The following is a 27,201-nucleotide window of genomic DNA, read 5'->3' as shown; positions in this document are numbered from 1 at the left end:
TTTTGTCAAGGTTGAGAATACACCCAGGAAAAGGAGACACAAGCCACAGTAGAGTTGTAACCAAGTATTTTAGCTTTAAAATGCATTTTAACCTATTTTTTTCTAGTTCTAGAATATAACCATGAAATGTACTTTGAAATGTTGTTTCCTTCACTTTCCTACCAGACACTCCCTTATACTATGCATTCATATCTAACTATATGCTTGCTTAAAATTTCAGAAGCTAATTTTGACATAAATCAGCCATGGATATCAAGCTTCAGAACTCTCCCCAACCTGGAGACTACCTCAAGATCATTAATCTACTTGGCCACAACGAACATGGCACCATCCTGCACTCCAGGTGGACAATAATTCAAGATAGCCCTCAAAACAAAACATGCAGACCCGCACCCTACACCACTCCCACATGTTTCCCAAACCATCTTCCCTTTTTAAACACCCCTCAGTCATTTGAAATGGTTTTTGTATGCATGAGCCTGACCATCTCCTCAACTGCTGGCATTTGAATAAAGCTCCTTTCTTTCTACAATACCTCATCCCTGTGTATTCAGCTTTTCAATCGATGAGCAGCTGGACCTGAGTTCAGGTACAGGATCTGTGTCCCATACTTTTTCCAAAAAGGATTTTGAAGGCTTCAGTGTTTAAAGGGGACAAAAAAGCAGGCAGGAAGGGAATGAGAAAAAAAGGGAAGGTAGTGCTATTTGTGATCACATTCCTGTCATGCTTTCATTAGCAATCACTGAATCCATATGTTACATGTGAAAGGAAGTAGTAGGAAAATAGTCAATCACACATTCATTTCTTACTCAATCTCCACTTGTCTCAGGGTGGGCAGAAAGATAATTTCCAGTCTTGCTTTTGTCCTATACTCAGGAAGATCAACTGTTTTCATTGTTAGGGTAAGAGAAGCCCCCTGAAAGACTATCTTGCAGCTGACTGTTTAGTAACAAAAGGAAAGGCAGTTTCTTGTATGACTCGGTTTCCAAGCCTAACTTTTCCCTTCTGCATAGTGAGTTTGCGGTCCTGAGATTGTATTTTATTTTCCTTCCACACTATCTAATGTCTTCCTCATACTTATTAATTTGGAATTTATCATATTTATATACTTATATATCAGTGATTAATCTACCCCTACATGATAGTACAGGCTTCAAGCAGGTTTATCTAGCTCCTCGCTACATTCGTGAGGCCTAGAATACTACATGAGAGCAACTGAATAAATAACTTGTTAAATAAATGAATGAATGTTCTGTGTCCACACAGATGTTTAGTGAAAAGAGAACGTCTCATTTTAGGCAACTTGTTATTTAAAGAGCAAAACATTTAGTGTGTCTGTGCAGACCTTTTGATGCAAGAAGAATCTTGTTATTGGTCTTACAGCTGCATTTGCAATCTTCTTTCACTGAATGGAGAAGCATTCTCTTAAATAACTGGACTTTCTTAGCTGCAGAACGGCTAAGAAATTAATGATTAATGGCTCACTGTGCAAGCAAAGTGAGGGTGATGAAAGATGTTTGAATCTTCTAAGAAGTCTCTGTTTCTCTAACAATCTTTTGCACTTTACTCCTGAAAGCCACCCATTCTTTTATAACATATGATCATGATTTTTCTTAAAGGTTTTCATTGTTTTAGGCCTATTTTATTCTAAAAAGTAATTTCTCATTAACAATAGGAAAATAATTAAATTGTAAAGTTTGCAAATAAAGGTACCCTTTAACTTTAAATATGGTTTGCAAAATTATTTGACTCACATGATAAAAGTTTTTTGCTAACGAGTGTATTTTAAACTCAATACTTCTTGACGCTGGTGAAACAAACATATTAGGTCAAAGAGAGTGCAAGTTACTTCTTATATTAAACACAACCTGGAAATGATATATTGATTAATGTCTGTGGTTGTAGACATGTGTGTTGTAAATGTCTCTCCAACTGGATTCTTTGTCATAAGTAAGAGTTCTCAACATTTCCAGTGGAATTCCACTTTTTCACTTTTCTCTTCTCTATGGGGAGAATACTAGAATACCAGTTTTTTTTTTCTCAATTCCTTGCTTTGACTGTATTATTTTAGTCTATAGAACAGATGGCTTTCAAATTATTGAGCTTGCTCTTGAGAAATGTCTCGAGAAATGCAAACTTAGTCAAGAAAGCCTTTAAGCAATTTTTCATGTGTTTCTTCTTTGATAAAATTAGTCCATGGAACCTAGTTTTGAAAATGAATAACATGATTCATAATTAAGATAGTATAAATTCAACTTCATCTATACTTTCCTTAATGAGTAAAATATTTTACAGACAGCTGGAAAGATTTAACTGTACTAATGGTATATCAGTGATTATAAGCAAAACTTTAAAATGAATTTAAATTAGTTCAGAGATGCAGAAGAAAGGGACATTTTAATTCTCATCAAGTCGTTCATTTTCTCTTAGATTCTTTACACACTGCTTTATGCTTTTGGAAATAAGATCATCATGTCCAAATCTGAACACAGAAGTAGTGTTCCTGCGTCTGCCCTTAACTATCTCCTGTCTATTCTCTACAATCCACAACAGTTATCTAAGACATACTTTTTTTTATCACTTCCCTGATTAAAGAATCTTAGAGACCCCAGATTCCAAAGATAGCCTTCAGGGTTTGAGCTCAACTTAAGAATTTCAACTCCTGGAAAATGTTTTATCTTTCAGTCCTAACCATATATTATTAAAAAATCCTTACCTGGCAGGGCTCATGGGGAAAAAGTACCCTCCCTGTATTAGATATAGCATACAGCCAGGGCTCTACAGTTCCCCAGTAAAGTGGCAGTCAAGGACTCAGGCCCTTCTGGCCCATACTGCTCTGCATATTTGCATTCGTGGCCCGTGTGTTTCATTTCTAGATGTCTTTATCGGAGGCCTTGGCAGAGGTCATCTTCAGGCATCTCTGTGTAGGCCTCCTCATGGGATAGGTAAGAAGGAGAAATCTTGAAGACGTTTTTCCCGTGGGGCCATAACACCTCTGGCCCTTTTGTCCTGAGCTCCTTCAACAACGAAACAACTGCCATAACACCGGAGCCCCTGCCCATGTGCAACACCATGGGGGAAAGTGGACAGGAGGAGTCGGGACTTCCTCCAATATCCACTCTTGCTTATACCATGGCAGTAAGTCATTAAAAACTTCACCATTTCTTTCCCTTTTGGCTTCAATCAGCTAATCTGAGATCTGGCAACCCAGCTCTTTCTCCCAGCTCAGCTGAGCCCTTGACACTGCTCAGCACTGCCTCGGGTACCACAGCTGACTCCACCCTGGACACTGGTACTTCCAGACTTGGCATTTCCCCTCTTGTTTCTCTCTTTCCTTCTCATGTTCTTTCCATGTTTGAATAACTTACTCAGAGGCTCATTTTCAATCTGATTTATTCTGGCAGAATTAATTGCCCCCTCCTCTGTTTTCTCCTCATGTGGATTAGGTGACTGAGAAGTAATTCTTATTAAAATGATTTACATTACAAAAGTATAAAAGCAACATGACCACATGACAGCATATTTGAAAAAAAAAGAAGACAGTAAATAAATAGCCTTTAATTATCCTACCACCTTGAGGCAATTTTTATTATCATCTGGGGATTTATCTTTAAGTCATTTTTCTTATATCCATTATGTTTAAGGAGTTAAACAGGAGTTACAGTATAACTCCAACCACTTGTTCTTAGCCCCACCCCACAACAACATGCATGCAATGAACATGTCTTACGATTGATAAAACAGTCTTCAAAACCAGTGTTTCAGCCACATAATGATTTATAGAGAACTGACCTTATTTGCTAAGTTATATTGCTAATCACTTGTTGTTTGAAATATTCCCATTGTAGTTACATGAATGTACTAGCATGGGTGAGAAGTAGCAAGGATGAGGGTAGATACACTGTATGAGGCAAGGCCAGAGCTCAGGGTACTAATTTGAAAAACCAAGAACCTCCTATACTGCCATATAATATGGATGCAAAAAGAAAAAGTGGAAACATCAAGGCATTCCAAATTATACAACAGTATAAGGCTACTATGACGTATCTGTCATATTCTTGGGTCTGCATCTGGACTGTGAGAACTTTCAGGTATTTCTTTCTCCTTCTGGAGATTTACAGTCAGTCTTCAAGCTTTACTCCTCTATAAGAATGTATCTAATTTTGTTAAGAAAGTCCCTGAGAATTGCTTCTGAACATTACAAAATTGAATCCCTATCACTCTTCTTATTCATCTTTACCTGCCAATGCTGGTTTCCCACGTAAGTACTCAGCTATGGCTCAGGAATAAACAATAAACTGTTGTTGGTGAAATTCCCCTCACAAACTTCTCCTTGTGCTAGGACCAGAGCTACTATGGGAGAATAAGCTTGTCTCATATACCTTGTAAAGTCAAAGAACCAGAAAAATTGCTTCACTGTAAAGAATGTGACATAGTACCTGTAAAATGAAATTGTTTAAGGAGATACAGAAAGAAACAGAAAACAGTTTCACAATAGTTCAAAATATATCTATTTCTCCCTATTGTTTAAGTCTATCCACACTGGCATTTTTCCTGGCCTGTGAGCTTTTAACCATACCAACAGATAACACATAATATATTACAGTAAAGGTCACCTGTCTAAGTAGGTGAAAGTTATTACATCAAAATAATGACCAGGAGAACATGAAAGAAGTAAACCCAAGTTACAGGGACAGATTTAGACAGGTCATAAAAATTTCTTCTCACTGCCCCCTTGAGACGTCCTATTAATATAGGAAGGCTATAAAATGCAATTTCTTATAGTCAATACATCTAGGAAACATTTCTACATATCTGGGAGGGTATAGATATGGTCCTACCTAAAAGCATAACAAATAGCTAAACAAATGACTTCTTACCACTCCAATCAGTCAAAATGCCATTTTTTTTTTTTTTTTTTTTGAGACGGAGTTTCGCTCTTGTTACCCAGGCTGGAGTGCAATGGCGCGATCTCGGCTCACCGCAACCTCCGCCTCCTGGGTTCAGGCAATTCTCCTGCCTCAGCCTCCCGAGTAGCTGGGACTACAGGCGTGCGCCACCATGCCCAGCTAATTTTTGTACAAAATGCCATTTTTTAATGAAGTAGCTGTTAATTTACGCTCCCCTTCAAAACAAAAAACAAAAATAAAAAACACAGTTTTGTTAAGAAACTCAACTGCTGAAGCATTATGTGAAAGTGAGGGCAATGCTTTATCCTATTCATTCCATTACTTGACAAAATATCCAGATTCTCTATTTAGGTGACTTTTTTATAGCAGTTGAGAGAATTATACAAATGTCAGGCAAAAATTGAGACTATGTTGTATCTATGACAAATATTCTATGGAGAAGCAGGCTTTACTGTTGCTGTCTTAAATGTTAGATATTTTTCAATTTAATATGTAACCTTTTCTTTCCTATCTTCTCATTATGGTCTACTAGTTCTCCTATTTGTTATTTATAAACATGGACTTTGCTCAAATGCTCTGTGTTTCACATCTCTGACTGCTTTCACTAAACCTTTCTTAAAGAGCAGGGTGAGTTAGCAAGTAATTCAAAGAGGTAATCCAGATGATGGATGATTGACCTGTGTATTACAGACAAAAATGGGATTGATTCAGCTTTCGTTTAGATTCAATTGCTTGTCAAAGTTTTGCGGTGTTCACACTTTAACCCAAATATTATTTAAGATTTATGGAATAAAAAAAAGCAATTATGCACAAAGCATTCCATTGTGCACACACACACAAAAAAAGACAATGATATTGAGTCTAACTAGTGCATGAGACCAACTCCTCAATATAAACAAGCATCTTAAGAATTTAGAAATGAATGAAAATCAAAAGGAACGTTGATTTTCAACTCTGCAGAATATACTATGCATGCCCCTTAACGATACTCCTCAAATAGTGATGATGAACTGAGAACATAGGCCAGGGTGTGCACCAGGTGGTGGTGAGAAGCCCAGTGGGAAAAAGCAGGGGACAGAGCCTGACACCAGCTGAGCTGTATGTTTTCTGTTGGTGAGTATTACAGTGAGTTTGGTGAGGGAAATGTAAGCTTTTGCCTTTTCCATCCCCAATACCTTTTCCCTGCTTTATTTCTATTATTGACTTTATTACTGTCACTTCCCAGCATTGGGAAGTTGCTATTGCTCCTGAAGGCAAGTTAACGTAACAATGGGTGGCTCATATATTCTAGCAACAGAAGGACAGGGTGTAAATCTTACTACCTGTGCAGCCTTGGGCAAGTCAATTAAACTTTCTACTGCTTTCTTGTCTAAAAAACGAGGAAACAGTGTATACCTCATTGTTGGAATATTCAGTGTCTTAAAGTGTCCAAAATGTCTAATTTATAGTGAGCAACTGCTGGGTGTACGATAATGCTAGTTCTCCTCTCCCTGAAGGATACCAGTGCCCATTCTTCTGAAAAGGAAATGCCATTCATCTCCCTAGCAGAATCCTTTTCATTTTCTCAATCTAGTCACCTGGGATGCCTTCTATCCTCTATGTGCAGGTCCTTTTAATTTCATGCCTGAACTATTTCAATAGTCTCTTGACTTGTCTCTATCTCCAGTTTCTTCCCCCTCACATCTCTCTTGTTCATTGTTGCCAGACTAATCTTTCTAAGGTGTCCTTCTGTCATTCTGCTGCTTAGAAATATTTAAAAGGTTTCTAATGAATACAAGAAAAATTCAAAACTGCTTGCTGACACAGCAGACCAGGAATCTGCTAAATTCTTGGCGCTTTGCATGTATTTTCTCTAAGCCTTAGAACAATACAGCAGGACAGGCACCAATTTTACAAGTAAGAAATAGAGAATCAAACAGGTTTGAGAGCTAGGCAAAATTCAAAAGCTAGAAGGTAGGCAAGTTTGACCTCAATCTGGTTTTGTTCCCTATCAAGTCTGTCACCTTCATCATCATACACTAACTCCCAAACAATTGTACCCTCATGTTATACTGCAGATATATCTATAATTCATGTGTTTCCTATTATTTGGTTATTATGGCAGCATCCACTATCAGACTATGGGCTCTTAGCATAGAGGAATCTCAGTGTCTTTTTTTTCCTCGACATGTTTTAGCACCTACACAGAACAAACAGGACACTCAAAAAAGTATATAATAAATGAATGGATCAATTAATAAAGATCCCCTTTACCCCAAAAACGACATTAGGAGCAATGTAAGATGGGCTTTGAGGGCCCACTGCAACCTGAGTGCAGTGTGGGTAAACTGTATTTTGATGATGGAGAAGACACTAAAAGGTGTGAGAATTGTTTGTGAAAACCTAAATGAGAGATTGAGCACTCATATCTGTGTCACATTTTCAACTGTATTTGTTTCCCTTCTTTCATAGTAACAATGTCTTATACCATAGTAGTTTAGCCTTTTTTCCTATTTAAAACTATTAAGTTATACATTTTAAAATTACATAATGAGTTTTGCTTCTCCTCATATTATATTCTGTCCTTAATAACAATTGTGAAATTCCCTGTGGACTTTATATGAACTTGTGACTGTATAGCTTAAGGATGGGTCCTAATGGTAGCTTTGCTTTAGAAAGAAATAATGTCATCTGACCATGGAAATTTATTTATTTACCCAACCGTGTCACTCAAAGTCTAGTCCTGACCATAGGGAATACAGTCCAATCCAAGGTCTAATAGTTAACTTTCACTGTGCTGGGGGGGTAGACAGATGTGGGTGTGTGGGTATGCTATCAATTATCTTTCAGTAACTGAGAAATGATGAGGGCATTAATTTCTGCATTTAGGATTTACAGGCATGTTTACAAAGAATAATTTCATAAATCAATAAAAAATAAAGTTAAACCAAATAAATCTAATTACTCCAGTGACTCTCAAATTTAAATAGAATAGCTAGCCCCAGGGGATTTTCAACCTACCCTCTAATAAGAAGCAAGCTTGGTTGGGCTTCAAAAATACGTAATTAAATTCCCCCCCACCACACACACACACACAAACAGGGGATTGTCATTGAGCAATATCTTTGCAGAGGTATATATTATTACATTGTTAAGTATATTAATTTCTCTTGCAGTAGAGAATTGGCAATACATCCTCTCACTATTCTTTGCCTTTCAGCAGTACAATGATTAGTGGAAAAAGTAAGGCAAAACTGCCCTGGGAAAACCAATTAATACTAGTTAAGCAGAGAAATGTTGACATTCGCCTTAACTCAAAAGCAGTTCCCAGGCTTTGTTAACCTATTTGATGATAAATAAGGAAAAAGAGAGACAAATGTAAAAAATAATTGCATAGTGACAGAAATAACAATACTAGAAGTAAAAGACAGATTCGGTATTTATTGGGACTTAGTAATTCTATTTCAGTCACTGGGGTTTAGATTATTGATTATTTTCAGCCATAAAGAGTGAATAACTAAAATAAAAAACACCATGAAGCAGTAATGGTTATTTATCATGATTGTAAAAATTATTTTATTTATTTTATTAGGCACTTTTCCATTCACTTTACGAGAGGCAGTATATGTCTGCATTGCTATCTAATTGGTTTCGGCTGCTAGCCATCTGACGGTTAATTATTTCTTGCCTGTGTTGTGGTCCTAGGAGAGGCTCCAATACCTACTGAAATCTAGTTTGAAGCAACTCTATCATGTAGTAAGAGGGAGAATGAAATCTTTATGCCTCCTTTATGCAAGAAATATGATTAATTTGCCCTACAGATATAGTAAAATTTATCTTTTCATATAAGATATTTCCATTTTAACCCTCTAGAAAGATAATAATTAAAAATTATTTATAAACTACATATCTTTTAAATGCATCAATTAAAAATATTTTATTGTTACTGGTCTTAAAACTCATATGTTATAGGGGAATAATTTGCCTGATTCTTATTACTTACTCTCAGTACAATTCTCTGTATGTATATGTTTCAGCAAGGCAAACATTTCTAAATATAACTAACTAAAGTCACCAATTAAAACGAAATAAGGAAAATTATTAACAGACATCCTGGGAAAACAATAATATCACAGCTATTTTATTAAGGTAACTATACATACATATAACTCTTTATCAAACTCAGACACTCAAGAGCAAAAGGAGATACTAGTAGTATTAAACTACATGAAAATTGCTGTATTTATAGACTAAATTGATCTAATGCTGTGGATGTCACATAGTTAACCTATATTTACTAGGGTACAAAGGGAGAAAATAAAGAACACCCCAAGCAAATTAGGATGTGTACATACCTTAATTTTCCTTCTAGAACTGTTTTAATTCGTGAAGCATTGTATGGCTTCTTTAAGGTACCAATCATATGAGGCTTGGTGTTGTGAATGAACTGCCCACTCTGTGCCCATATGAGAGATGTCTATTCCATATTCAGCACTTCTCCATGTTTACTTTTCATTTATAAATGATGAACTTACCCACACTTCCTGTCATATTTTTATGTGGAATCAGTTCCAGCTTAAAGCAAATACACTTTCTTTGCTTGTGGCCTATATCTCGCTTTCCACACCTATTTCTTCTTTTAATGTTTCTCTTCCTTCTGCCCATACCCTCCCACAGTATGCTATGCCTGGCTCAGCCTTCAACTATTCTCTATTAAAATATACATGTTCAGAAGTGGAACTGCTGGATCACACCATCATTCTATTTGAGCTATCTAGGAAACCTCATTCCTGTTTTGTTTTGTTTTGTTTTTTAATAATGGCTGTATCAATTTACATCCCCACCAAGAGTGTGCAAGTGTTACCTTTTCTCCACACGCTCACCAAGAGTTGTGATCTTTCATTGTTTTATAATAGCCATTCTAATAATTTAGAGGTGATATCTCATTATGGTTTTAACTTGTAATTCCGTAAGAGATGTTGGCTTTTTGTATATCTTCTTTGAAATCAGTATGTGGAAGAGATATCTGCACTCCCATGTTTATTACAACATATTCACAATAGCCAAGATTTGGGAACAAACTTAAGTGCCCATCAAGAGATGAGTGAATTTTTAAAAATGTGTTTTATATATGCATAATGGAATATTACTTAGCCTTTTGAAAGAATAAAATTCTCTCATTTCTGACAATATGGATGAATCCAGAGGATGTTATGATAAGTGAAATAAACCAGAAAGAGAAAGACAAATATCACATAATCTCACTTATATGTGGATTCTAAAAAGTTGAACTTATAAAAGTAGAGACTAGAATGGTGGTTGTGAAGGGTGAGCAGGGTAAGGGAAATGCTGATCAGAGGGTATAAAGTTTCAGTTAGGGAGTAGGAATGCATGCTGGTGATCAACTGCACAGCACAATGACTACAGTTAATTATAATAAATTGTATATTTCAAAATTGCTAAAAGAGCATATTTTAAATATTTTCACTACAAAGAAATGGTAAATATGTGAGGTGATTAATATACTAAGTAGCATAATTTACATAGTCTATAATGTATACTGTATTACAGTATTACATTGTACCTCATAAATATATACAATTATTACTTGTCAATAAAATTAAATATATATATATATGTCCACTTGCTGCAAGGACAGGCTAAGTGATTGGCTCTATGTCTTCTACTAAACTAATTTGTATAATAATATTAATGAATAATTCAAATCTAATTTGTTGCTTTACTTCGATAAAAAATTTGCATATTAACAAAACTCTTTAGTAGTCTGTAGCAAAGAAGTGATAAGTCTAATAATGTTAAACATGTTGATCGGCCAAGGTGGTGATGTATCTTAAAGCGAAAGCATTTTTTTCACTATCTTCAAATAAAATCTTATACTTGACAAACAATAGTCAAATAATGTCAGGCTTATAATTATTACTTTATAATATTAACAACATAGTACACAGGGCTGGGCGCTGTGGCTTACACCTAAAATCCCAGCACTTTGAAAAGCTGAAGCAGGCAGATCAGAGGCTCAGGAGTTTGAGACCAGCTGGCCAATATGATGAAACCCCGTCTCTACTAAAAATACAAAAATTAGCCAGGCATGGTGGTGCATGCCTGTATCCCAGCTACTCAGGAGGGTGAGACAGAAGAATCATTTGAACCTGGGAGGCGGAGGCTGCAGTGAGCCGAGATCATGCCAGTGCACTTCAGCCCAGGTGACAGAGCAAGACTCCGTCTCAAAAAGACAAATAAATAAAACATAATACACAGATTGGTTATCATCCATGCAACCTAATGATAGAGAGACTCTAAATATTCATATCACATTCAGGGTGGTTAGTTAATACCCCATTAGAAATACAACTACTTATAATAATTTAATGTGTTGAGTGACTAATCATATTTCTCTTTCCACATCTTAATATGGATGATTTCTAAATCTTATAAATGATTCCCAAGCAGGACTACTTGAAAATGTGAGCCAGAAAACCTCAGTTTCTACAGTACCACATAAAATGATATATTAATTTGGTAGGTCTCCCCTAATAAAGGTAACAAAGTACCACAGACAGGGTGGCTTGCACAATAGAAATTTATTTTCTTAAAATTCTGGAGGGTAGATGTCAGAAATCAAGGATTGGCAGGTAGGTTTCTTCGGAGCCTGTCTCCTTGACTTACAAATGGCCACCTTCCCCCTGTGTCTTTACATGGTCTTCCCTCTGCATGTGTCTCTGTCCTAATTTTTTCTTCTTATAAGGAACACCAGCCACATTGGATTTGGGCTCACCTTAATGACCTTATTTTAACTTAGCTACTTCTTTAAAGACTCTAAGTCCAAACACAGTCATTCTGAAGTGTGCGACATAACAGGTGGTATAGGTTCATTGGAAAGGTACTATCCTAACTACTGGCAAAGGGTAAGTAGCGTAGTATCTTTGGTAGGAGGTAAGGTAGTACCTTTCCAGTGAAAAACATGATTTGGTTTGAAAATCTATCAGATTTTATTCCTAAACCTAGTTTACAGAAACAGACAAACCCTCTCTGCAATTTTAACAGACATGATTAAAGGCAGAAAGCACCACCAGCCACTTCTCTGTGATTGCAACTAGACAATGTAATTAAGTCATTTAAAATCTGCTTTGATACGTAGCCTCAGAAGCTGTTTTTCTGTGAAAAAATTATTCCGATAAACGAGGAGAAATTCTACATATCCAATGCATTTTCCAATTGATATTTAACTCAGGGCAAGAGATACAACATGATAGACTGCTGGATTTCAATGCTATCTCCAGGCAATGTTAGCTATAAGCTTGACCTATAGATGACCTAATTTTTAATTTCCTTATCAATAAAATAATTGTTTCTACTTCAAAAAAGTGTTTATAGGACTTCAAGACCAGCTTGAACAGCATAGCAAGACCTCACCTCATAAACATTAAAATAATAAACAAAATTTTCAAAAAGTTGTTTTGAGAATGGAACTAATGAACTAACAGAGATAGTCAAATAGTGTTTGTTCCCTTCTCTTCTTTTTTTACATTGAATTTGGGCAATATTCAACTGATCCTTCATACTGAAAATCAAAACAGGGTCAAGGTACCTCTTTAAAACAAGGCCTTGAAAGAATAAAGATGCCCACTTATTGATAACATAGGCCTTGAGATAATCTGGCTCAGCATATACCAAATTACTATCCTGCAATGTGGAGAATACAAATGTACTTTATTGTGTCTTCTCTGAAATACAGAATTCATTGTCTGTATGTTTAAAATCTTAGGGGGAAAATCCCAAGGTCAAGACAGGACACACTTTCATACAGATCACCAATAGGGAAATTAAGTACAATGGAATTATAATTTGACCAGATCCCCTAGAAACCACAAATAAAGGCAATGCTCACACAATCATATAAATTCTCCTAGAAGTAGTGTGACCAATACATAAGAAAATGGTGTTTCTGCTTATTAGTGAATGAACAAGTGAGCCAGCATGGAACTGTCCCTGTTGTGCTATATGCTTAACACATTCAGTTTCTGAGAAGCTGAGGAAAAGCCCCTAAGATGAAGAGGTTAGTGCTCACATCTACCTCTGAGGGTTGATATGAAATTTCATCCCAAGTAAATGTAGCAGGAAGCCTCTAACTTCATCTCTGCTTTTAGGGTGGTAAGAGGATGTTAGCCAGAAATGAAAATGCAATTTGAGCTAGAATCTAAAATCTGAGTATGTGACATTGTCAAGAAAAAAACAGTTCCAAGGCAAAGATCATGGTTTGCTTACATTTCAATTTATTCATTATTATCTCACACAGTAATTGTTACTTATAAACATTTGAAATATGCCTATTACAGTTACTTAATGTTTCAAATTACACATAATATGGCCTGAGCTATATCTAAATAATTCACTGTAATAAGTTATCTATTTGCACAATGCTGTACAATAGTTTCATGTAAGTCTTCTTTTATATTCTTTTTTTGTTTGTTTCAGTAAAGAACGGCTTATTTAAAAAGCACATGAGGATTTTGAAACATTTTTTGAGATAAAAAAGTGCAACTTATTTCAACATAGCAAACAGAATTTCTAAAAGTTGATAAAATCATTCATCCCTTTTAAGTGTGGTTTCAAAACAAGCTTTTGGCCTTTGGTCCACACAAAACCAAACAAATATAATTCAAGCATATTTTAACATAATATTTTTAAAACTAGAAAAATATTTAACTTACTTGTGTGAATGTTCCTGAAGCACAGAGGACAGTCCTTTCCTTTCTGAACTCCTAGATTCTAGCAGAGCTATCTGTAATATGGAGAATGTTCAATGTTTGTTAGTTTTTCTCCAAGGCTGTGTTAAAAAATAAATTTTAAGATCATTCATTTAGATTTCCCTTTCAATTTACATAGCCTGATGTATACAGTAAAAAACATTAATAATTGCTGGTTTGGTTTATTTAAAACATATTTTGGAGATGTGGGTCTCACTATGTTACCCAGTTGGATTCAAACTCCTGGGCTCAAGCAATCCTCCCACTTCAGCCTCTCAAGTAACTGGGACTACAAGTGCAAGCCAAAATACCTTACCTAATAATTGTTGATCTTTAAACCATCTCCCAAAGCAGAAAATCATGAAGTAACTCATGCATTGAAATTAACATTGTATTAGACTGCTTCAGCTATAAATCAACAAATAAGTGACATAACCGGCCGGGCGAGGTGGCTCTTGCCTGTAATCTCAGCACTTTGGGAAGCCAAAGCAGACAGATCACCTGAGGTCAGGAGTTCAGGACCAGCCTGACCAAAAAGGTGAAACCCCAATTCCACTAAAAATACAAAATTAGCCAGGCGTGGTGGTGCATGCCAGCTATCCCAAATACTTGGGAGGCAGACGCAGGAGAATTGCTTGAACCCGTGAGGCAGAGGTTGCAGTGAGCCAAGATTGCACCATTGCACTCCAGCCTGGGCAAAAAGAGTGAAACTCCGTCTCAGAATAAAATTAAATTAAGTAAAATAAAAATAAATGAAATAACCTTGTGCACTAAAAAAAAAAAAAAAAATTACAGGAAAATATCCTTAATGTTTCACTATTCAAATTTAAGATATAGTATATTCACTACAAAAATTATCAAAAGGCCATTTAGCTATTTATGGACAATAACACTTTATTGAAAATATTTCTTGTCATTCACTCTTTGACTAATCCTGTATCTGGAGAGAAGCAATTATAAATGCATTCATAATTAAGAGGTAACCCAAGAAGGGGAAATATTTAAGTACTGTAAAATCTTTGATTTCTATTGTGCTCTAGTCACTGTAGCATGGTAAGATAATTGATTAGGAAATAGTGACACATATACAAGATTGATAAAGCAGATTCCTAAAACCTAGAAAACAGGAAAAAAATGTTTAGAGATGAATTAATATACTGTCTCCTTTTGCATTTTCCTCCTGCTCACTGATTCTGGCTGGGGACAGTAACAGCAAATCTTTTTGATCCATTACTGTACTTTATACTTTGGGATTTTTCTTTGTTTTTAATTATATTTTGGTATTTTAAGAGAATACTTTATAACACAGGAATTATGAATTCATGCTTTTATCACAGGAATATTTGTTAAAGCTTATCATGTGGCAAGTACTGCTGTATGCACCCCATCTTAGTATACACACACACACGTGCACACACACGCATTTTATTGTCTCACATTTGCTTATAAGTGTCTCAACATCTGTCCTTTTTTTTCTATTTTATTTTTTTAAGACAGGGTCTCACTCTGTCTCTTGCGGAGTACAGTGGCATGATCATAAGCTCACTGGAACCTTGACCTCCAGGCTCAAGCAATTGTTTCACCTCAGCCTACCAAGTAGCTTAGGACCACAGGAACAAGCCATCACACTTGGCTAATTTTCTTATTTTTTTGTAGAGACTAGGTCTCGCTATGTTGCCCAAGCTGGTCTCAAATACCTAGCCTCAATCATTCCTCCCAGCATGGTCTCTCAAAGCACTGAGATTACAGGTGTGAGCCACTGTACTCAGCCTGTTTATTTCTTTAGTAATACAACTAAACTACACATTTCTGTAGAGAAAGGAAATAATTTTTTATATCTAGTAATTACTCTTGAACATATGGGGCTACAATTAAAGGGTGATGATCGTTTAAGATAAAATTATTCCAAGGAAACGGAAACATCTGAATCCCTTGCTCAAGTGATTCCCCCTCTCAGAGTGTCAAAGAAAAATATATTAACAGGTAATAAGGCAAAATACTCTTTATTAACTAGTAAGGGTGTTGGTTTCAAAAAGCCAAATCCCACGTATTCCTTCTAGGTAGGCCTGAAAGGGCAAGACTCAAAACAGGGCAAATGACTCTATCTTTGTTTTCACACCCAATCCTAAATGTGAAACCAGTCTTAGATCTCTGTGGACATCGAAGAGCAGCCACCTGAGGGAAAGAACTAAAGCAAACGGAAGCACTAAATACAGGTCTACTATTTCTCCAGTGCCTATAGAGGAGTTCCTTCAGGCTGTCTGACCTCGACTTCCCAAAGGCCAGTAAGACAAAGAAAAAGGAATGGGCAGTTCTCCTTCAGCAGAACTTACTTAGGAAAAATGAGAAATCCCATAAAGACCATTTATAATGTTGAAACTCCCTCAGCAACGTGCAATCATTAGCAGAGTAGGCAATCATGACTTTAAATCTTACCAATCCACAGTTATTCTTTGGGAGTGGAGAACACTAGAGAAATAGCAAAGGATGAAGAGGAACTTTGAGGTTCTCCTCTGCTAAGTTTTAGTGCTACAAAATTCCTAGTAATATGGAAAAGAGATACCATAAAGTCAGTAAGTAATTTAATCTTTCTTAAAGATTCCTTATACATCTATGATTCTTAGATTTGTATATCACAAGGCTATATCCAAAATATATCAATGTATGTGTGTATCTAAAATATTTTAGCCAATCCATACATTTTGTCTATCCAATTTCATTGATAAGAGCCAATCAGTAAAAATCCATCATAGTCATTACCAAATGTGAAGTGTTTCTGAAGATATTATTAACAAACCTGTTAGTAATTGCCTCTACAGTTGGTCTTTCTGCATTTCTGACAATTTCCAAAATGTAATTTTTCAATTTTAGCAACTCTCTGCTCCTAGAGTTGAGACTGAAATAAGCACATATACATATAATGTTACTCTGTCCATTCCCACTTTTTAAGATTATAGATATTATAACAACTATATAAAATTATATTTTACATTTATTCTTTTAGTTGCTTTTAAACTAGACCAACAGCTTCTTCAGTACTGAGAGCAGTGTCTAGCATATAGTGGGTATACAATTTTTTAAAAGAAAATTAAATGAATATATCAATAAATTAAATAGACTATATATATATATACACACACATATAATTCAGCTTAGATTTAACTACATTTAATAAATTAATTTTACAAATACTTCTAGAGGCTGGGCATGGGGGTTCACACCTGTAATCCCAGCACTTTGTGAGGATGAAGGGGGCGGATCATGAGGTCAGGAGATGGAGACCAGCCTGGCCAACATGGTGAAAGCCCATCTCTACTAAAAAAACTACAATAATTAGTCGGGCATGGTGGCACATGCCTGTAATCCCAGCTACTCGGAAGGCTGAGGCAGAAGAATTGCTTGAACCTGGGAGGTGGAGATTGCAGTGAGCAGAGATGGTGCCATTACACTCCAGCCTGGGCAACAAGAGTGAAACTCCATCTCCAAAATAAATAATTAAATAAAATAAAATAAATAAATTCATTTTACAAATACTTCTTTAGTGAATTTTGAAAGTTATCAATCACTCCTTAGGCAAACCTCAACCTTGTGTTTGTAAGGTTTTTCTTTCTTTAATTAGCTAGAGATTCAGGAATTGAAGTAGCCTCTTGAATAGCCTCCTGTATTTATATTTTATCTGTTTAAAGGCAGTTATAATGCTTGTCATTCCTAATTGAAACACTCTCTAATCTCTACTTAATTTATTGAGGATTTATGTCCAATATTTAAAGTTCAGAAAAGAAATTCCTTTTTAATATAATTATTTTTAGGTCCTGTATAGTTTATCTTATTGAGGAAGGATGCTTAGAAATAATACTGCACTAACAATATCTCATCTCTTGATGGGATATTTATAGGATCAGTAAAATGCTCTCATAATAAACATTCACCCACCACAATTCTATTCCACAACTCCAGCTTCATGCCTCCAATCTGTAAAAATGTATTTAAGACTGACAAGGACTTTAATAATTAGGTTCTATTGCAAAATGTGACTATGTTCAAAATCTGTGTAAGTGACCTAAAGAAAAAAAGTGTCCTCTCCATCTCTTATTTGAAACACCGCCAATACAATTTGCACCTAGCAAAGCAGTACAAATATGCATATATACTAGTTTCTCCACACCATTACTTAGTATTTACTAAGTTTATTGTAACTTTAGGATTTTCCTTTTTTTAATATTATCACAAAAGAAAAACAATTCTCTGTATTTAATAATTGGGCAATCTGAATTTCTATAATGAAATTGCTATTCATATTTTTCTTAGTGTTTTATGACTTCTGCCTTGCAAAAAATTATATTTTGATAATGTCATAAAAATTATATGCAACTTACTATTTTAAATACTAACACTACTTCCAACACCATCAATAATTATTTCCAAATATTGTTATTAGATTTGGGATTTGGTTTCTAAGAAGTATCCTCACATTCTTTTAAGCATGCACATTTCCATCATTTTCTATCCTATGGCCCAATAGAGCCTATGGTGACAAAGAATATTGTTCAATTGGTTTTATTTATATGGGTTATCAAATTCTAGTGGGTTTGGAGATAGAACTACATTTCTGAGCATTTAAGTGCTTTGATGACCTTTAAATTATTAGCATTGAGAAATTTTATTGCTTTCTTGAGGATGTGGTAAGCTTTTCATCAATTTGGTACAGAGCTTGCCATTTTACTCAGTTGCAGTAAGAGTGGTTCTTTTCCTGGGGTAGGGACATGAAAACTAATGCAAGTTTATAATGGGTCTCAATCCCGTCCCAGAGATTAAACTCAAAACTGTTCCAGATTAAATTACAGATCTTACTCTCAAAGCTGTCACAGAGATTAAATCTACCTAATGTTTTACTCTTTCATAGCATAACAGCTATTGTTAAAGCTAAAATAATTGATGAAGGATTAGCTTACATGATTACTGTCTCACATATAAGAATTACTACAAAACAGATAAAATTGGTATGTATAAAAAGGCTTAATGTATTCAAAGCACAAAAAAAGGGAAACAATTCTTTTTAAACATTGATGAATCCATTTCTTTTTTCTTTGGGACAGAGTCTTGCTCTGTCACCAGGAGCCAGCCTGGAGTGCAGTTGCACAATCTTGGCTCACTGCAACCTCCGCCTCCTGGGATAAACCATTATTAATAATAGTAGTAGTATTTTATCTTCAAGACAATCTGACATCTCAAGACTTTACTTATCTCTTTTTATTTTTAAACTGATGACATGATAAAATGCGAAGAAAGAGAGGGTCCTACTTTACTGCAAGTCAGTTCTAAAAGGGATAGGCATAATTTCCAGGAAGTTAATGAAGGTAAAAAGACAATGCAAAGTTATGCATATCGAAACATGAATGAATCTCACAAACATAGCATTTAGCAAATGAAGTCAGATGCAAAAGCATATACACTATATGATTTCATTTATATCACATTAAAATACATGCAAAACTAATCTATGATGTTGGAATCATTATAACAGTTAACCTTGGGAAAGAGGGTAGTGATTTGAAAGGCACGTAAGAGAGGTTTCCAAGGTACTGTTAATGTTCTATTTCTTGACCTGGATGCAAGTTACAAAGGTATGCTCATTTTGTGAAAGTTCATTGAACTGTTCATTTGTGATTTGTGCACATTTTTCAGTACGTGTTATGATAAAATACTAATTTGGAATATTTTGGTGAAAATTTGACTGAGAATTTGAAGAAAAATAGAAATACACTTATGGTGTTACTGACCACTGAAAAATGCACAGGAGATACTTAAAAAGTAATTATAGAGTTACAGACCATAAGAGTCTTTCCAATGTAAGAATTTAGGAAAATCAAGGGAATGTTCTTAACTGTAGATTCCTACCCTTCTTCTTCATTTTTGTTTACACTGATACGTCTTTAAGAATTGACTTATACCTACAGTCAGCTTTGGTTTTCTCCATTACAGTGTACAAAGAAGTGGCTCTGGTTGACAAAATTCTGTCCCTCTGTATCTCTGTCCTGATCTTTGTGCCTTCAATTTCTGAGCTCCAATTTTCCTAGGAGATCCTGATTTTCTCTATGATATGACAAAAGATAGTGAAACTTAGAAGCCTCGTATTAGAAACCTTTTCTTCCCTGAAATATAAACTGAATTTTTTCCTCTTTTCCTGCAGATGGTAATGACACCGTCATATTTTCAGGAGAACACTAACATTTTCTCTGTTACCCTCATGTCCCAATATTGTCCATTAAATTAATGGCAGGTGGCTCAAATAATTGGTTGAACACTTGATGCCTGAACTGCTTGCTCAATAAATCTCACTTATCTAGTATACATCTCAAATAGAAATAGGAGAAGGCGTATGACAGAAACAGTGTAGCATCACTAACTTGTCCATGATTATATATTTAAAACAGAATTGAGATGAAAAAATTCTTCATCTGTTTTCCAACACAGGGAAACCTGAAACTGTAATTAATACACTGAAAAGGGTCTGATCAACTGGACGTCTTCATTGCACATACCCATAGACCCTCTTCTTTCACCTTCTGTAAGAGATTTTATTCAAGTTCACTGCTCAGGGAGTCAATTGTGCTGTTTGTACTAGTAAAATGACAAGAGAAAATCAAAAGGACGCCTTTAGTATGAAAATAAATCTAAAGGACTGGAACTCACCTCACTTAAAGCACATCTGGAAAATGTGTATTATTTCAGTCTCAGCTTCAGTTTCTACTCCTCTGTGAAGCTCTTTTCAATTATCCAGGACCAGATGGAGTAACTGCTTCCTGAGCTCAATTAGTACCATCCATGCTATGCTTATGTTCTCTGGAACTGTTACTCTATTTCATAATTATTTGTTTCTGTGTTTGTCTAAACTTGTGGGGTCTAGATTCAAATAAAATTGTGACAATTGATGACTGAGCTATGTATAATCCGTCCAAATCAAGTGATTTTTTTACAAAGTTGTTGAATGAATTCATTAATAGTAACTAACGTTGGTTTTCAAAAAAAAAAAACACTAGCACAGAGATCAAGATTTAATGGTATCCAACAGGTCATTTAACAAAGGATTGAAAGCAAACAAAAATGATTAAAAATCATCTTTTGCTCTGATCCATTTAGACAATGAATATATTTCCATTTTAGTTAATAAAGAAGTTTATATTTTCAACATTCTCAAAAAAGTGAATGTTTAAGTTTTTTCCATTTGAAAATCATGTAGGCTTGCAGGAAGAGGTTGTCAGCAACGATTGTTCAAGATTTACATGCTCATGACTCCAGGACTGATCAGCCTAAGAGAGAGTAATACACTGGAGAGATTACCAGTGCAATGGAACATATATTTTCTAAATATGGTTTCACATCAGTGAAGTAAAACAATTAGATAAATAAAAATATAGATAATTCCATTTTTTGAAAAATGAGTATATCAATGTCTAAAGTTTTCATTAATTTTTATCAAAATGTATTTCCTCTTGAAAATAACTCCCTCTGTTGGACTTGAGAATAGAATGGAGAGCATATTTGACACAATTTCCACTTCCTGGCAGCATCTTTTCCTGTTCATTTCCTCCATGTAACTAACCAACGATTCCATAGTTTCTTAGCTATATTATTTAATGCATGCCCCATTTTAATTCCTTTATAATGTAACTATTACATTCTCCATAATTCATTTTGTATGTAATCTTTGTTACATGGTCCTCAAAAAGAGTATGTATTAGATATTAGCTACTGAATATTAGACATTATTTAGATGTTGTCCTAAAACACAAGAATAGAAAAGCTTTACATAAAATAAATTTTCTAAAATTAAATATGCAAATTTTAAATACATCCTAAATACAATACTTAAAAGTACTACACCTCAACTGAATCTAAAATCAGAAAATTAGAGAGGCTTCAAGATGCTTGACTAAAAGAATCTGGTACTCACTTCCTCCACAAAGACAAACAAAAATAGTGAGTAAATAGTCTTTGAAATGACCTTTGAAAAGATCATCTAAGAGAAAATATTGGCATTCAACAGAAAAGTGACAGGACACACCTAAAGCAAGGAAGGAGGGGAAAGCAAGGCAGCCTGCTGGCCTGGATCCACTAGGAACACAGAAATGTTCCCCAGTGCAGAAAAAGAATATGTAAGAGACCCCCAGCAGTCCACATCCCACAGTGGACTCCTTCAATCCTAGCCAACTCTCATGGGCTCTGAGATTAACATAAGGAGCTTCCTGGAGACTACACAACAGAACTACTTTAGAAAGAAAGCTCAGGCAACTTATCAGGTGACAGTCACTGGCATTGATGGCTGTCACCACCAGGACCAAAGTGCAAACCACTGACAGTGACCTTGCTGCCCCCAGTATCAGAACCACTTAACAGCTATAAGCATCCTAAGGATAGGCTACATTGCCAACAGCTGTCACCTGAGGCTAAAGTACATGCTCTCCAGCCACGTACTTATGGCTGCTGCCACTAAATGTAACCCTGCTCTCCCCAGTGACAAGTCTGCAGTGCAGCTGCTGCCGTCCCCACTCAAGTATTCCAGCTGGATTCTGGGATCACCCTGCCCCTTACTACCATAGCTAGTGACTGCACACACCACCAGGTACCCTGAGGACAGGGTCTGCCCAGTCCAGCTCTGCCCCCTTAGTGCCCAAGAATGCCATCAGAGACATGAGTGTCACCCAGCTCCATCCACTACCATTGGCACCTAAGAACTCCTGCTGGGGAACTGAGGCCAGGCCCACTCACTCTGCCACTACCGCTACAACTGGCACTCAGCAGCACACAACATCTGCCGGCCTGGTGAGGGGCCTGAGCAGCCCATTGCAACCACTAACAACACCAGTGCATACAACTTGGGAGCCAGAAGGTTGCCCTGCCACTGCTATTGCCACTGCCTAAGCCATACCTGCCTGCAGGAACTCAAGAACACACTTACTTAACTGACTCACTGTTGCCACTAATGGCACCTAAGCAGGAAGCCTAGAAGCCCAAGAATAGGCCTGCCTGGACTTACTAACACTGATGCCAGTATACGCCACTCTGGGGCCCAAGGACAGCTATGCTTAGCTTACACGAACACCACTGGGACTTGAGGATTGGGCCACCTAGCATCTTCATCACTAGCAAAATCTCACCACAACCTCCACTAACCAACATACCCTAAGTCCTTGAAGAAATCACAGATACGACTGATGCTGTTTATAGCCAAAGAAAATGTACACAGACTGCACTACTGTACATAGTCAGACTGAAATCCGAAGTGCCCTACATAGCCAACGCCATAGATATATCTTCAAGAAAAAGTCCTTTCCTATTAAAACAAATTCAAAAAAAAAAGGAAGAAGTGACCATTATACTACATGTGCAGATATCAATCAAGATATGAAAAAACAAGAAAATATGACACTTCCAAAGGAACACAATAATTCTCCATCAAAAGCATCCAGTGAAATAGAACATAAAATCTCAGAAAAAGAATTCAAAATAATGATTTTTAAAAAGCTCAATGGGATGCAAAAGCACACAAATAAACAATACAAAGAAGTCAGAACAGTAACTCAGGATATGAATGAGAAATTCATCAGAGAGACAGAAATAATGAAAAAGATCCAAACAGAAATTCTGTAACTCAATAATTTATGGAATGAAATAAAAAGTGCACTCAAGAGATTCAATAATAGAGTAAATCAAGAAGAATTTAGTAAATGGAAATAGGTCTTTTGACATAATGGAGTCTAACAAATTTTGAAAAATAAAATAAGAATGAACAAAGCCTAAATGATATATGGGACACAATAAAGTGACCAAACATTTTACTTTTCCATGTCCCAGAAGGAAAAGCGAAAACCAAAGGGATAGAAAACATATTTTTAAAATAATAGCCAAAAACTTTATAAGTCCAGTATCTGGATACAGGAAGATCAGAGATCCCCGAAAATATTTAATTCAAAAGGTCTTCTTCAAGAGACATTTAAGTCAAGCCGTTAAAAGTCAAAGAAAAAGAGAGAATTCTAAAAATAGAAAAAGAGAAGCATCTAGACATATATAAGGGAATCTTCAGCAGACCAACAGTAGATTTCTCAGCAGAAACCTTACTAGTCAGGGAGAAACTGGAAGATATATTCAAAGTGCTAAAGCGGGGAAAACAACAACAACAATAAAAACCCCACCCTTCAAGGATAGTATACCCAGCGAAGTTATCCTTCATAAATTAATGAGAAATAAAGTCTCTCAGGCAAGCAAAACCTGAGGGAATTCATTATCTTTAGACTGGCCCTACAAGAAATGCTTAAGAGAGTCCTAATCCTGGAAGTGGGGAAAAAAAAAAAACCCTAGTACCAAGAAAATGTGTGGAAGTATGATACTCATTGGTAGAACAAACACATAAATGAGGAAAAGAAAGAACTCAAATGTTACCACCACAGAGAACCACCAAACTACAATTAAAAAGAGAGAAAGGAACAAAGGATATGCAAAACAAACAGAAATCAACTAATAAAATAACATGAGTATGCTCTCATATATCAATAATAAACTTAAATTTAAATGGATAAAATTTTCCATTTAAAACATATGGACTGGCTGAATGGATTAAACAAAAATGAACAAGTATATGCTACCCACAAGAAATTAATCTCATCAGTAAAGATATATAAACTGAAAATCAAGGGATGAAAAAGGACATTCCATGCAAAGAGAAAACAAAAACAAGCAGAAATAGCTATGCTTATAACAGATAAAACAGACTTAAGTCAGAAATAGTAAAAAGAGAAAAGAAAGTTATTATATAATGATAAAGAGAGCAGTAAAGGAAGAGGATATAATAATTCTAAAAACATATTCACCCAACAATGAAATATACACATATAGAAAGCAAACGTTACTAGATCTAAAGGAAGAGATGGACTCCAATAAAAAAAAAATAGTTGGGAAGTTCAAAGAGCCAAATTTTGGCATTAGATAGATCGCCTAAGCATAAAATTAACAAAAAAAAATGGGCTTTAAACTGCACTTTATATCAAATGAACCTAACAGACAATTAGAAAATATTTCCTCTAACACATAGAGAATATGGATTTTACTAATCAGCACATGGAACATTCTCCAGAATAGACAACATTACGACACAAAACAACTCTTGGCATTTTAAAATATTGAAATCTATCAAGTGTCTTCTCAGACCAAAATGGCATAAAACTAGAAAATGATAACAAAAGAAACATGGAAAACTGTACAAATAAGTAGAAATTAAACAACATGCTCCTGAGTGACCATTGGGTCAAGGAAGAAATGAAGGTGGAATTTTAAAAATCTGGAAAGAAATGAAAATCATAACACAACCCAGTAAAACCTATGTGATACAGCAAAAGCAGTGCTAAAAGGAAAGTTTAGAGCAGTAAACAGCTATATCCAAAAAGTAAGATTTCAAATAAACAGTCTAATCATACACCTCAAGAAACTAGAAAAGAAAAAAAAAAAAAAGCTCAAAATTAGAAGGAAAGAAATAATAAAAATCAGAGCAGAATTAAATGCAGTAGAGACTTTAAAAATATAAAGATTAATGAAATGAAACATTGATTTAAAAAATAAAAGCATTACACCACCAGCTAGACTTACCAAGAAGAGAGAAGACCCCAATTAATAAATTTTGAAAAGAAGGAGACATAATACTTATACCACAGAAATACAAAATATCATCAGAGACCATTATGAGCAACTACACACTGACAAACTGGAAAGCCTAGAGGAAATAATAAATTCCCGGACAAATACAATATATCAAGACTAAATAAGAAATAAACTGAAAACCTGAGCAGACCTATAACAAGTAATGCCATTGAATCCATAATAACTCTCCAAAAAAGCAAAACCCAGAACCGGATGTCCTCACTGTCAAATTCCATCAAACTTACAATGTAGAACTAATACCAAATCTTTTAAACTGTTCCAAAAAAAATTTAAAACAAAGTCTCCCTAATTCATTTTTATCAGACTAGCATTACTCTGACACCAAAACCAGACAAAGATGCAACTAAAACAGAAAGCTACAGGCCAATATCCCTAATAAACATAGACACAAAAATTCTCAACAATATACTAGCAAACCAAATCCAAAAACAAATCAAAAAGATACTATATCATAATCTCTTGGGATTTATCCCAGGGATGCAAGTATAGTTCAACATATGATCATAAATTTAATACATCACATTAACAGAATGAAAGAAGAAAACCATATGATCATCTCAACAAATTGCAGAACGTGCATTTAATAAAATTCAATATTCCTTTATGATAAAAACTTTCAACAATGTAGATATAGAAGGAACACACTTCAACATAAGTAAGGCCGTATATAACAACCCCAAAAATTGAATGGGGGAAAACTGAGAGTGTTTCCTCTAAGAACTGGAACAAAACAAGGATGCCCATTTTTACCACTCCTATTCAACACAATATTACAAGTAATAGCTAGAGCAATCAGGCAAGAGAAAGAAATAAAAGGCACCCAAATTGGGAACAAAAAAAAGAAAAAGGAGAGAAATCAGATTGTTCCTCTTTGCAGATGACAGAATCTTATAACTAGAAAAACCTAAAGACTCCGCCAAAAACTCTCAGACCTGATGAATAAATTTGGTAAGGTTTCAGGATACAAAATCAACATATAAATATCCATAATGTTTACATACACCAATAATGAACTAGCTGAGGAAAAAAATCAAGAAGGCAATCTCATTTACGATAGCTACAAAAAAGGAGACATAAGAGTAAATTCACCATGAAGGTGAAAGTCCTCAACAAGGAAAACTACAAAACACTGATGAAATAACTTGAAAATAACACAAACAAATGGAAGGACATCCTATGCTAACAAATCAGAAGAATTAACATCATTAACACTACCACACTGCCCAAAGCAATCTACACAGTCAATGAAATCCCTATAAAAATACCAATGACATTCATTGCAGAACTAGAGAAAAAAAATCCTAAAATTCACATGGAACCAAAAAAGAGCATGAATAACCAAATAAATCTTTAGCAAAAGGAACAAAGCTGGAGACATCACACTTTCTGACTTCAAAATATGTTCCCAGGATATAGTAACCAAAACAGCATGGTACTGGAATACAAACATATACACCAACAAAACAGAATGGAGAACTCAGAAATAAGTCAATGTCTTTACAACAAACTGATTTTTGACAAAGGCTTCAAGAATATACATTGGGGAAAGGATGCCTTCTTCAATAAGTTATGTGGGATAAATTGAATAACCACATGCAAAAGAATGAAACTAGAAACCTCTTTCTCAACATATACAAAAATCAAATAAAAATGGACTGAAAATTTAAATGTAATTCCCAAAACTATAAAATTACTAGCAAAAAATGAGGGAAACATGTTAACTTTGTTTTCGGCAAAGATTTTATTACTAACACTGCAAAAGCACAGGCAATTGACAAGGAGGATTACTTTAAACTAAAAAGCCTCTATACAACAAATAAAACAATCAGCAG

The sequence above is a fragment of the Sapajus apella genome, unplaced genomic scaffold (assembly GCF_009761245.1).
Source record: "Sapajus apella isolate SASKATOON/1434 unplaced genomic scaffold, GSC_monkey_1.0 scaffold3, whole genome shotgun sequence".
Classification (NCBI taxonomy): domain Eukaryota; kingdom Metazoa; phylum Chordata; class Mammalia; order Primates; family Cebidae; genus Sapajus; species Sapajus apella.
Note: the sequence above shows the minus strand (reverse complement) of the source record.